Below are 14435 nucleotides of genomic sequence, written 5' to 3'. Positions count from 1 at the left end.
AGATAAACTTCGACTTATATGCATTTACTTATTCATTAATCAACTATACACAACAATGCGTTTTTGTGACAACCCGAAATTTCCATTATGTACAAACTATATCACTTCAATAGAAGTTATAGCAGTCACAGTTAATTCTCAGACTTTTTCACGTAAGTTTGAGTAATTCAGGGTCTACACTTCAGGAGATATCAGGAGAGTGGATGCACTAGGGTTTAGTGCAACATTGTTATTCCAACACTCTGTTATATGAGAAATCATTTCAGGAATAAAAATATTTTCTGCCAAAAATATCTCAGGACTATAAATAGAATTCTGAACCAAATTCATTCATTATTCGCATTTCCAACTAGAGAAAAGCCATTTTCTCTCTCACGGATCTTCGGTTTTTTATACCAAAATGTGAGTAACTCTTTCTAGTAGTGTTAGAAAGCTTATTATGTGTTTATAACATGATTTAGATGGCTAAATCACTAGATTTAGGAGTTTACTCCCCAAGGTGTTCTTGGGCGGTAAACTCCCGAAACAATGCCTATGCCTTCCCTAATGATATGATACTACCTTGGACTTATATAGAAGTGTATTAGGGACAAGAAAACATCAAAGAATCACCCAAGTTTAGGTGTTCACGGCCCAAGATGATCTTGGACCGTGAACTCCAAAATCATGGACAAAAGGGTGCTTTTAAGGCACCTAAAGCCTTGGACATTTACTAGGAATTGTTCCCACTTAAATCAAGGACCAAAACACATCAAAAACACCCCTCAAAGTGAGTTCATGACCCTATTAAGGTTCTTGGGCCGTGAACATCAAATAAGGGCACCAAAGTGTGCCTAATGCCTTCATATGCTTTAGGTAAAAGTCTAGAACCTATCCTACATACGCAAGAGACTTGAAAGCATCAAAAACACCTTTCCTTAAGAGTTTACGGCCGCAAAATCTAAAGGAAATGGCCTTAGGGCCGTAAACTCCTCAAAGGAGTGTTTCTATGCCTTAAACCCTTCCAAGGATTTAACCACCAAGTTGGAATAATTCTAGGAATCATTTAGAACTTCAAAACATAAAATACCACCAAGGTTGGGAGTTTACGGCCGTAAACTCAAGAGTTTACAACCGTAAACTCCATGTGTGAGGATATATGGAGAGTAAACTCATATATGGGATCCTTTGGAACCCTAAACCCAAGTACCTTGTCCTACAATAGCTTAGATGCAATCCTTAGGACTTAAAACACTTATATAAAGTGTTTATTATGTTCTAGGATGTCTTAACACTATCAATTAGTAATTTAAGACTAATTGAGTGCATATATGTGTGATTATATGTTCATTAGGATCGTAGTGTGTGTACAAGTCCTCACTTGACACCTAACAATCCTACGCCGTCCAGTTCATCCAAACCACCATCTACAGGTGAGTTCATACCCTAATCAATGTTTTAAATGATTTTAAATGCTTTAATGGTGGGGGGGGGATACAAGTAGAAAACAGCATGTTATTAAATCATCTAAATGTATATTATAACTGTGTTTTCATTCAACAGATTTCACATACTACAAAATGTGATGCATGAAATGGTTTTCTATCTTTAAAATACTTTGTTATCAAATGTATTACTTTTGAAATGTTTATCAAAATGACATCAAGTCACTTTTATAATTGTTCAAAACCCTTAGATGTCTTACAAAACCATTTTACATTCTTGAACTAAACTATGCATATACACTTATATTCTTATATATGTATTGATGTTATAGTTTACATCTTTCATTTAGTTTCCCACACCCTTGAGTAGTAAGAGTGTATAAACCTACTTGATCAACCAATTACATTTCAGTAAATTATCATAGGGATAATTTGAAGATATCAAACATTTTTCCTATTACAAGGAATCACACAAGAGTCAGTTCATTCATGAGTCTACACTAGTACATTACCTGATACATGAGTACATATACATATGCTTACCTGATACATGAACATGTTTACATATACTTACCTGATACATGAACACACTTACATGAATACCATACATGAACACTATTACATAGGTGCATTATCCTGTATTCACTTACCTGGATACTTGTACTTAGAACTACGAGGATCATTTATTAGTACTTTCTATGTAAATTATCTTTCCTATCCCGGTTCAATGGGATATCTCGGCGGGACTAACCATTCCGAACCCCGCTGATTAGCACCAGTGGTCGATGACCATCTACGGAGGTCTAAGGTTACCATTTATATTAGGTAGATCGATATCGGGGCTAACCCCTCCACCCACCTGCTACTGCTATAGATGACAAGTGGACAATCTTCGGATGTTCATCAGGTTATACCTTTCGCTTATTGCAATGTTGTGTTACTCCTAGTACCCAGTGATAACACTTACATTAATACTTTTTCTGGACAATCTTTGGATGTTCATTAGGTTATCTATTTCGCTTATTGCGATGTTGTGTTAGTCCTAGTACCCAGTGACAACACTTACACGCGTATATTTTTCCTGTTTATGAAGAGGCCTTTAGATCAATCGAAATATCAAACAATGACTACAAATAAGAACAAGAGAAATTCACGAAGAAAAAACTTTCACTAAGAAAGATAATCTCACAAAGAGATTATCGTGTGCACAAAGCGATGATTAGGGTTTGTGAAAGGCGTGTGCATTCACAAACCTATACAAAATAATATATACTACTATTCTAGACAATCCCTACAATTCAGGGATACGCTAGCTAATAAATCAAGATAACTAAGGAAACATGATAAGTACAAGATTTGTTACAACGTACTGAATAGACTAAACTATTACAAACTGAGCTGCTGACACGCTGGTACTGACGCTGAGACATATGTTGACGCTGAGTCTGTTTTAAACATTATCATATTTCAAGGCTTGACCTTTCAATCTCCCCCAATATGATGATGTTCAAAACAAACTAAATTAAGACACCCTGGAAAGGAATTCTTTATACTCAGCTTCAGCTTCAATTTTAACTGGCCAGTAAGGACTGTCCAGCAACTTCTGTCTTCTGTTCAGCAGCTCCATGGCGATAAGAATGTGAAATTCTCCGGATAGATCTTGATGACTCATGCATATTTGCCTTAAGCCAACAAGGTGAGTGGTTGGAACTTTTGGGATCTCAGTAGTGCGCTGAAAGCACATCCTCTTGTTTTTATCAAGGTAGAACATCCCGTGTTCAGGAGCTGAGATGAATTGATGCTGAACCGGATCAACACCGAGAGGAAGAGAATTATTAATCACACCAGCACCGAAGTCTAGAACCAATACATCTTCACCATCAACATGAAACTTGGTCCTTCGAGATCTAGGAACTGACGACCTTTGGCCTTGATGCTGAGGTCGTTCTTTAGGAACAAGATCCAAACGCTGAACCTTCTTGATCAGTAGATGAAGAACACAAGTCAGTTCGGAAGAGTGAGCTGAGGTTTGCTTGGATGCTAGATCGAGCAGTTCCATCCATTCCGAATAACCATATCTGATCAGCTCATCTCTTTTGACAACTTCGGAATATGAATGCTGAGGACCTTGACGAGTAATCAGCAATGTAAGGATTTTCTCGTTTCGAGGTTTGGAAGCTTTGACCTTGATGATCTTGTCACCACAGATTCGCCGATTGAAAACATCTTCAAATCTCTTTCGATCAATCCGATCAAGAACACTATCAGTCTTAGGCTTGCTAGAGCAAGGAGGAGGTTGAGAAGACTGAGCCTTGGACTGAAATTCCAGGAACTTCTGCATCTGAGCTTCAAACGATCCCTTGGCCTGAAGTTTGTGCTGAATAAGAGATTCATCAGCTTGAGCAATGTTCTTTAGAAGCTGAGCTCGATTGGCTTCATCAAGAATTTGCTTGACTTGGTCAGGGGACATGTTCCATTCAGTGGCAAGGTTTGAAATACTGACAATGGACTTGGGTTTCTTCACAGACGAAGAATTATCAGTTTGAGAATGACCCAAGTCAGTATCTGCTGCCTTCCGCTTTCGAGACAACGGATGAGATTCTTCACTTGCAACGTCCGAATCCTCTCCTTGGACCGGAATGATTGGATCAGCAACAGGATCGGCTAATATCGGATGAGATTCTTCAAGGTCATCTGAGCTTTCTTGCTGAACTGGAATGAGAGGATCAATGAAGTTCATGTCAAGAATTTGACATTCATCATCAGGTTCATCATGCTCTTCATCATGCTCACTGTCTTCAAACAATTTTTCAGTAGCTGCTGGACTATTAGGCCCCGCAGAATCAGATTCGTGAATGGGGTTGGGTGATTCATGTTGAATGATAGTGTTGTCAGCAGGTTCTGTGTCCTTCTCATTTGGTTCATCATCAGCATGAGCATTTGGTTCACTATCAGCATGATCATCAACGTCAGCATCATCATCAGTATCTCCCCCTTTTTTAGCATCATCAGATTTGGGACTAGTGGGAGGAGTAAGTAAGAGAACCTCCTTGATTTGTTGAACATCAGCTTCAATTTGAAGCAGACGCTGACTCATGTCCCGAGTCAGTGACATCAGTTCAGAAAATGCTGAAGCGGGAATTTGAACCATTGAGGTACCTGGGGCAACTGGAGAGCTAGGAGGCATCCTTGGAGAGAAGTGGTGAGCTGCTGGTGACGGATGCTCCCCCTGAGACTGATGCTCCCCCTGTGAGGGATGCTCCCCCTGAGATTGTTGCTCCCCCAGAGGCATGGAATCCTGTGGTGCTGAGGAGGCTTTGCCAGTGTCTGAGATGATGTGATGAGAAAGTTGAGGGAAGAAACGTCCGCCATCATGATGGTCCACCTCTTGATCAGCATGATCCATATGATTACCATCAGCACCTCCTTCATCAGTGTCAATGGTGAGAGAGGGCATAGTGTATGGATTAGCAATCCATTCTCTCATCCTATCCGAGATTCCAATGTCATTATCCAAAGGATCATCCTGATACATACGAACGGACATTCGAGGGCATTGAATTGGATTCCCAGAGTGAGAAAAGTATTCAGGAGCGAAGAATTTGTCGAACACCAGGGCAATCCAGCGTGGAAAGGGAACATGATCAGCACGCACATTTGTACGTAGAAGCTGAACAAGCTAATCAAAGAATAGTGCCCCATAATCCAGCCTTTTGTTGAGAAGAAGGGAGCAGACAACTTGTTGCTCATAATTGCTCAGTTGGTCACCACTGCGAGACTTGTGACCCACACACTTGCATAAGGCACTAGTGAAAAACTTCCAGCCTGGGGTCATGCACTGACACAAAATAAGAGCTGAGCGAGTTCCAGCCTTTGAATGATCATAGCCCAGTTGATCAAACATGCGTTTACATCTTTCAATAGTTGGAGGTTCAGAGAAGGGTTCGAAAATGGGTAACCTTAAAGCAGCACTGAGAAGTTCTGCGGTGATGAAGACAGAGTGTCGTCCATGGCCAATGGTTCCGGTGATGGCATTGTTTTCTTCATTAACGGTTGCAGTGTAGTAGAACTCACATACTTGCTCAGGGAAGAACTCGGACGGGACATACTGATAGCATATCGTAGGCGGCAGGAAGCCAAGAAATTGACGAAATCATCGAGTCCAAGACCTCGATGAACCTCAGGAATGTCAGAGTTGAAGACGACATTGGTGGCCTTGATGTGAATGGGAAGTGGAGGAGAGTTTGGGGCAGGAACAACCCTTCGAGAGGTTGAGGAGTATGTGAACAGAGATGCCGCCATTGGAGAGTATTTTAGAATTCTAGGGTTTTTGAGAAAAGTTCAAGGTTTTGGAAGGAAAAATTAAACCAAGGGAGAAAGAGGTTTAAATATGGAATGAAAAGGGGGTTTTAAAAAGGTAATGATTATCTTCATTAAAAAGGTGATGATTATCTTCATTAAGGAAAATGGCGCATCGTAACAACCTGTCAGAGTAGAAAATAGCCGTTGGATAAAAGAGCCGTTGACTGAAGGTGAAACGTCAATCAGTGTTTGCGGAAGCGCTAAGCTCAGTGTCACAAAAGTTACATGCTGAAAATATTTCTCCGTTAATTCAAGGTACAACTTGCTTATTCAGGGCTAGCAAGGAGATTGGTGCGTGTGATAGATACTAGTTACATTATCTAACCATCGGCACAGAGTGTTGTGACTTCATCAGTGAGTGGTTTATCTTACTGAATCATTAGACACTGAATAAGAGAAGGGTAAAGAATGGATTGTTGCATGTGATAAACCTTGGTGTTTTGGTCTAACCATCGGCAAAGATTTTTAGACTCTCATCAGTGTGTGTTTTGGCACACTGAATCACAGAATCAGTGTAAAATTGGTAAGAAGGGGTAGTTGCGTGTGATAGATCTTGGTGTTTTGATCTAACCATCAGCAAAGATTTTAGATTCTCATCAGCGTGTGTTTTGGCACACTAAATCACAGAGTCAGTGTAAGATTGGTAAGAAGGGGTAGTTGCGTGTGATAGATCTTGGTGTTTTGATCTAACCATCGGCAAAGAGTTTCAAGTTGTTATCAGTGTATGGTTTAATACAGTGAATCATTCAACTTTTATTTAGAAGACTTGAAGAAGAGATAAAGATAAGAAATCAAACCAAAGTGCTCAGTAGCAAATATCTTCAGTATGTAATCATCAACACAATGTACATCAGCTTATAAGACAAAATCAAACATTAGCACAATTAAACATCAAAATTAATTACAAGGAAATCATTCCCAGTTCTCCGATAATGTAAGCAGTTGATTGAGAATCCAGTGCCTTTGTGAAGATATCAGCAAGTTGCTCCGAAGTCTTGACATGTTCAAGAACAACTTTTCCCTTTTCAACATTATCTTTGATGAAGTGATGTCTGATCTCGATATGCTTTGTCTTTGAGTGCTGAACAGGATTTTGTGTGATCTGAATGGCACTGGTGTTGTCATAATAGATGGGAGTCTTCGAGAACTTGAACCCATAGTCGAGAAGCTGATTTTGAATCCATAAGAGCTGAGCACAACATCTCCCAGCGGCAACATACTCAGCTTCTGCAGTTGAGATGACAACTGATGTTTGCTTCTTGCTAGACCAACTGATGAGACGGTTGCCAAGGAAGTGACATCCACCAGATGTACTCTTTTTGTCTAAATTGCATCCTGCATAATCTGAGTCAGTGTATCCATAAAGTTCAAATGCTGAGTCGCGAGGATACCACAGTGCAAGGTTTTGAGTTCCCTTTAAGTATCGAAAAATACGTTTGACAGCCATGAGGTGAGATTCTTTGGGATTAGCTTGGAATCGAGCACAGAGAATGGTTCCAAACATGATATCAGGACGACTTGTTGTGAGATATAAGAGGGATCCAATCATTCCTCGATACAGAGAGTGATTGACATCAGTTCCAGTTGGATCAGCGTGTATCTTATCAGTCTTAGATACCGGGGTAGATGCTAGTTTGTAGTAACTGAGAGAATACTTAACAAGCAGGTCAGAAATATATTTACTTTGGAAAATGGAAATACCTGTCTTTTGTTGCTGAACCTCAAGACCTAAGAAAAAGGTCATCTTTCCCATCATGCTCATTTCGAACCTTTGAGACATGATCTCTGCAAATTCCTTGCTCAGTGTCTCATTTGGAGAGCCAAAAATAATGTCATCGACATAAATTTGAACAAGAACCATATCTGAGCCTTTGTTTTTGATGAAGAGAGTGTTGTCGATTGCTCCTCGTCTGTATCCATTTTCAAGTAGATACGATGTCAGCGTCTCATACCAAGCCCTGGGAGCTTGCTTCAGTCCATAAACAACTTTGTCTAACCGGTACACGTAATCAGGATGATCTTTGTCCACAAAGCCTGGAGGCTGATTTAGGAATACTTCTTCTTCTAACACACCATGAAGGAATGCTGTTTTCACATCCATCTGATAGACAATGAAGTTCATGTAGGATGCGTATGCGAGAAACAGTCTGATAGCTTCAATGCGAGCAACTGGAGCAAAAGTTTCCCCGTAGTCGATGGATTCAATTTGAGTAAACCCTTGAGCCACAAGCCTTGCCTTGTTTTGAGTAATGATTCCATCTTTATCAACCTTGTTACGATAGACCCAGCGAGTTCCAGTGATAGTCTTTCCGGATGGTCTTGGGACAAGAGTCCAAACTTTTTGCCTTTCAAACTCATTCAGTTCTTCTTGCATGGCCTTGATCCAATCAACATCTCGAAGAGCTGTGTGTCCCTTATCAGGTAAGATCATTGAAACAAAGTTAACATACATGCAAAAGTTATTAAGTAAACTAGATCTGGTTCGGACACCATCATGAATATTCCCTATAATTCGATCAACAGGATGATCTCGATGTACAATGACTGATGCTGATTTCGGAGGGATAGACACTGACACATTATCAGCTTTAGGAGAGTCTTCGGCTTCAAGGGTTTCATCAGCACCTAATGAATCATCTGCTGATGTGGCTGCAGTATCTTGATTCAAGGAACATGGAACTGGAATAATAGGATCAGAGGAATCAGTCTTATCTTCAGCAGAAGGAGCTTCATCTAATGGACAAGAGATAAGCTCTTGAAAGATAGAAGGAGAATGAGTGACTTTTTCATCAGTGTATGATTCCTCATCAAACTTCACATGAATGGATTCTTCAACACATTGCCTGTTCACATGAAAAACATGAAAAGCCTTTGAAATAGATGAGTACCCAACAAAAATGCCTTTATCAGCTTTAGGTTCAAACTTGGATCTTGGGTCACGCTGATTTAGAATATAACAAATGCATCCGAACACATGAAAAAAGGATACATCTAGTTTTCGATCTTTCAGCATTTCATATGGAGTCTTCTTGTGAATCCTGTGAATTAGAGATCGATTCTGAGTAAAACATGCTGTATTGACAGCTTCAGCCCAAAACGACATAGGAAGACCAACATGAATCATCGAGGTTCTTCCTGCCTCAATCACTGTTCTATTTCTTCGTTCAGCAACACCATTTTGCTGAGGAGTACGAGGAGCTGAGAAGTTTTGTCCAATTCCTTTATGATCACAAAATTCTTCAAGAGTTGAGTTTCGGAACTCAGTACCATGATCACTTCTTAGTTGCTTGACTTTAAGACCTGTCAGTGTCTCATTTTTACAAATCAGTGAGATAATTTCCTGTGCAGCATGACTTTTCTTCTTCAAGAAAACTACCCATGTAAATCGAGTGAACTCATCAACGACCACTAGAGTATACTTATTTCCACCTAGTGAACGAACAGGAATAGATCCAAACAAGTCCATGTGGAGTAGATGAAGAGGGACTGATATACTGGAACATGACTTGGGTTTGAAAGAGGACTTGGTTTGTTTTCCTTGTTCACAAGCTGAACACATCTTGTCTTTCACAACGCTGAATTTTGGGAGCCCTCTAACTAGGTCTTGATTGGATATCTTGGATAGATTCTTGAAGTTCAGATGAGAAAACCTTTTGTGCCAAATCCAGCTAAGATTCGTCTGAGACTTTGTAAAGAAACATTGCATCAGTGCCTTGTCACTTGAGAACATGTCAAGAACATATATATCATCTTTTCTACTTGCTGAGAGTACGATGTTCTTGTCAGTGTTTACAACTCTTCCTTCCTTCTTTGTAAAGTGAACTTCATAGTCAGCATCACACAATTGACTGATAGAAATAAGGTTGTGTTTGAGACCCTTAACATATGAAACGTTTTGAAAAACCACGTTGTTGCATTTGATGTTTCCATATCCCTTAGTGAACCCCTTTCCATTGTCTCCATAAGTAACTGCAGGACCAGTTTTCTTAACATAATCTTCCAGGAGAGACTTTGATCCTGTCATATGCCTTGAGCAACCACTATCTAAGTACCAAAGATGCTCCTGACCCTGTAGTGCTGACAAACTAGTTAGAACACGCTGACCCATTCGAAGATGGGTCATTCACAAAGTTATTTGATAATAAATTATAACACTCTTTAGGAAGACAGTTTAAAGAGTTTGACTTAAGAGTCCATTTTTCATTCCTAACTTTAATATTTTCAGCTCTTGAGGATGATTTATCAAAAGAACATTCACTGATCTTGTGAGAGGAATCACCACATCTGTAGCAACTCTAGTTCCAAAGTTCTTCTTGGTGAGCAAATTTTTTGATTTAACACATTTTGACATGTAAGATTCACCAATAGAGCTTTCAGTCCTTTTGTTTATCACTGAGTCACGACTGAGTTCAGTGTCAGAAGGAGTTTGATCAGTGTTGGGAGATGAACTATCAGTATCTGATTTTGACTCATTCACAGATGGATTACAATCAGGGAAGTGCTTGAGTTGTTCATGAACAGCATGAAATACTCCATTAGAGATAGGAAAAGCAATAATATTCTCAGTTAGAGGGGTTGGTCTAACAAGATGCGCAGGATAAGAGGTAGGATCAATTCCGGTAATTTCAACATTACACTCAGTAATACCATCAGAATTAATAGTACAATATTCATCAATTAAGCTTTGATTAATAAAAGAGTTACTGACAAACTTATTTTTGAAATTGTTTTTCATCTCATTCATGGAATAGATCTCAGATTCCTTTTCTTGTGATTTAAAAACTTTTTCAGCTTCTGCAAAATTACCCCCAAGAATTTTCTCACAAGAATGTGGAATTTGAGCTGAAATAATATAATTGGCATTCTTATGAGATTTTGCCCAAGTGTGAAGCACAGTTTGTTCTTTGATCAAAAGATTTTTTACATCGTCAATTTCAGCAGACAAGGATGAATTTGACAAACTAGTAATTCTAAGATTTTCCTGAGTGGACTCAATAATTCTATTTTTCATGGATATATCAGTTTCAAGAGGATCAATTTGATTTTGCAAATTTCTTATGGTTTGATTCTTCTTAGAATTAATGACACCCAAATACTCAAACATTTTGATTTTTTCATTCATTGAATAGGAAACAAAGTTTTTAACCTGGTACATTAAAGAAGAGTCAATGTTGTGCTTCCTGGAATTTTCGCATCAGACATATCAGTGTCAAAAGTACTTTTGTCTTTATCAGGAATATCCGGGTCCTCTATTTTGACCATGAGACACTTGACTTCATCATCTGATGACTCTTCATCAGTTTTCCATTTTTCTTCTTCAGCTACAAGCACTTTATGTTCCAAGTTTTCAGCTTTCAACTTCTCAATCAGCTTGTTGTACTTCTGCTTCCAGTATTCATCTGAGCCTTGTTTCTTTTGTTTACAATCCTTTGCTAAATGATCAGTGCTCCCACATTTAAAGCACTAAGCCTTCTCTTTCTTATCAGCACCATGCCTTTTATCAGCTCCTGACCCTTTTGAGAACTTTCCACCAATCTTCTTTTGAAACTTTGAGAAGTTTCGACCAGATTTTTCATAGGTCTTCATAATCAAAGTTGCACTAGCCACAACTTTTTCAAGATCATCAGTGTCAGTTTTAGATGAATCAGTGTCTGAATCACTTTCAGTGTCTGAATCTGACACCAGCTTTTTGTTGGAGAACAAGGCCACAGAAGATTCACGCTGAGAATCTTTCATCAGTTCCTTTCTTTGAAGCTTGGATTCTTCATAGTATCGAAGATTTCCATAGAGACTTTGTAAGTCCATAGAGTTGATCTTCTCACTGTTTTTCAGCACATCAACATGGTTCTCCCAACCTGCACCCAGAGAATCCAAAAACTTTTGCACTAGAATAGTTCTATGCTTCAACTGGTCTAGTCTCCGAAGATCATTAACAAGAGTATTGAATCTGTTAAAAGTTTGAGTCAAGGTTTCACCTTTCTTAGCAAAAAAATGTTCATACCTTCGGTTAAGATCATTTATTTGAGTAGCCTTGACTTCTTCAGTTCCTTCAAAGGATACAGTCAGCGTATCCATCATCTCTTTTGCTGAGATGCAATTTTGAACTAGCCCAAAGATGTTGTATGGCAGAGAGTAACTGATTGCGGCACGAGCACGAACATCTAGACCATGTTTTCTCTTGTCATCTGCTGTCCAGTTTTCTTTTGGAGTTTTCTTCATAGTACCATCAGGAACATTATTTTTAAGAGGCTGATACATCGGAACATAAGGACCTTTTTCAACGATGTCCAACATATCTTCATCAACAGACTCTAAGGCATATAGAGCCTTTATTTTCCACATAGCAAAGTTTGTTTCATCGAAAGGAGGGATTTTAGCAGAAGGATGATTTGATGAGTTTGATGAACAAGAGGATGAAGCCATTTGTTTGATAAAAGAAACCTGCTCTGATACCAATTGAAGAGACCTTTAGATCAATCGAAATATCAAACAATGACTACAAATAAGAACAAGAGAAATTCACGAAGAAAAAACTTTCACTAAGAAAGATAATCTCACAAAGAGATTATCGTGTGCACAAAGCGACGATTAGGGTTTGTGAAAGGCGTGTGCATTCACAAACCTATACAAAATAATATATACTACTATTCTAGACAATCCCTACAATTCAGGGATACGCTAGCTAATAAATCAAGATAACTAAGGAAACAGGATAAGTACAAGATTTGTTACAACGTACTGAATAGACTAAACTATTACAAACTGAGCTGCTGACACGCTGGTACTGACGCTGAGACATATGCTGACGCTGAGTCTGTTTTGAACATTATCATATTTCAAGGCTTGACCTTTCAGTTTACTTTATTTCGTGATATGGTCACTTAAACGATGAGTTAGACTAAGTACTTTAGTACTAGTCAATAGAAGGAAAAACTATCATTTTACTTACAAAACATTCGGGTCTTGTTTGAAGACTACATTTCATAATAATAGAAAATAAGGGATTTTCTAGGGCTTTTCATACTTACATCAATATTTTCATTTAAAGGTTTACATGACTTTCAAAACAGCTTTTAAAAGCAAGACAATGACACTTAAATACTTATGAATTCACCAGCTTTAAAGCTGATACTCTCTTTGAAAATAACTTGTATTCTCAGGTCATCAGTAGTCAGGTACGGTGGCCAGGTTTTGAGAAGACGGAGCAGACAAGTCTCGTCTTTTATTTTGATTATATATATATTTTTGGTGTCTTATTACAATGAAAGAACACACATGTATTAAAACTTTACTTATAATGCAATGGATGATGTTGTTGCTTGTTTACTATTTTACACTGTTGTGATACTGTACATGACGTCCTCCACCCCTGAACGTTTCCGCCATTCGTGGTTTTGGGGTGTGACATATTGGTATCAGAGCATTGTTTATAGTGAATATAGTATATCAACCCATAAAAGATATACTAACTATAAATACATGGGGATTAAAACACTCTGTCTAAGAGTTATACTTTTAAATAATAAAATATTTAAGTAAGTATACGTGCCTGCATTCATACTAAAATCAGTGTCACAATGACAAGAACAAAAGTATTACGATTGTTGAATATCACAAGTAAGCCTGGGGATATATGGTCAGTCTTGGGAATGGCATAGCCTGATCAAATATGCTGGTCCAAGGAGTGATTAGCATATGCCCAAGAATGGTTGTAATGTGGCAACAAGTCGAAAAACTTACCAACACAACCATAAAGAAATACCATAGGGGTATTTGGTCTTACTGTAATTATCTTAGTCAGTTTGTCTATTTAGCTATTTCTTATATCCCTTTTCTCGCATAGATTAAAATGGTTGGATTTCACCATGGCGATCCGTACTTCCCGAACCAAGGCAATGCTGATTGGCTAGAGGCAGAACCAGAAGATGATCACCCAATCCCTTTGGATGATCACCATGTTGAGGGTTTTTCCGATAGTTCCGACTCGGAGCCTGAAGTCAACAACCTACCCCCAACTGCTCAAAACCCAAACCTGAACCCCCGTCCCGCGTTTCACGGACCCACACCTCTGTGGGCCACTAACTTGACTAGATGGAGTCAGGAACAAGGTCAGCCCATTCCCTACAATGGGGACCGAAGTTTCTACAACCTCATTGAGGAAGGTTCTGCTGACAGGGTCCTACCCATCATGGTTCGCAAAATTTCTAGAAACACAATACTGGGTCAAGCAACTATTGACCGGGTCGTGGAGATTGAAGCCAACTCTGGCGTTAACACTGTCCATATTCGCCAACTGGAGTCTGCTCATGAAAGGACTCTGGTCCGCAATGCAAATCTGTAGAGGGAACTTGCTGAAACTCAAGCTGAAGTTAGGGAACTTCGAGCTCAGTAAGTGAAAACTCAAGTTCTCGTCGCCGATAGAATCTCGTCAACTCATCTTTTGGATATAACCTAGTTTATGTAAAACTTTGGTCTAATTTCCTGTCTTTATAAATCTTAGACCTGTTAGGTCTTGATCTAGTCTTATTTCTGTCAAAATTTTCCATCTTGGTTGATGTAAGGCCTACTTCTAGGCCATTTTCCCGAACTTGTTACATCTGTAATTCCAGTATTATTGACAGATATCTAATCTTATGGAAATTATTATCC

This window comes from Lactuca serriola, chromosome 8 (assembly GCF_051521515.1).
Source record: "Lactuca serriola cultivar US96UC23 chromosome 8, Lser_US96UC23_V15, whole genome shotgun sequence".
In the NCBI taxonomy this organism is placed as follows: Eukaryota; Viridiplantae; Streptophyta; class Magnoliopsida; order Asterales; family Asteraceae; genus Lactuca; species Lactuca serriola.
The sequence above is the reverse complement of the archived record's forward strand: the minus strand, read 5'-3'. Positions refer to the sequence as shown.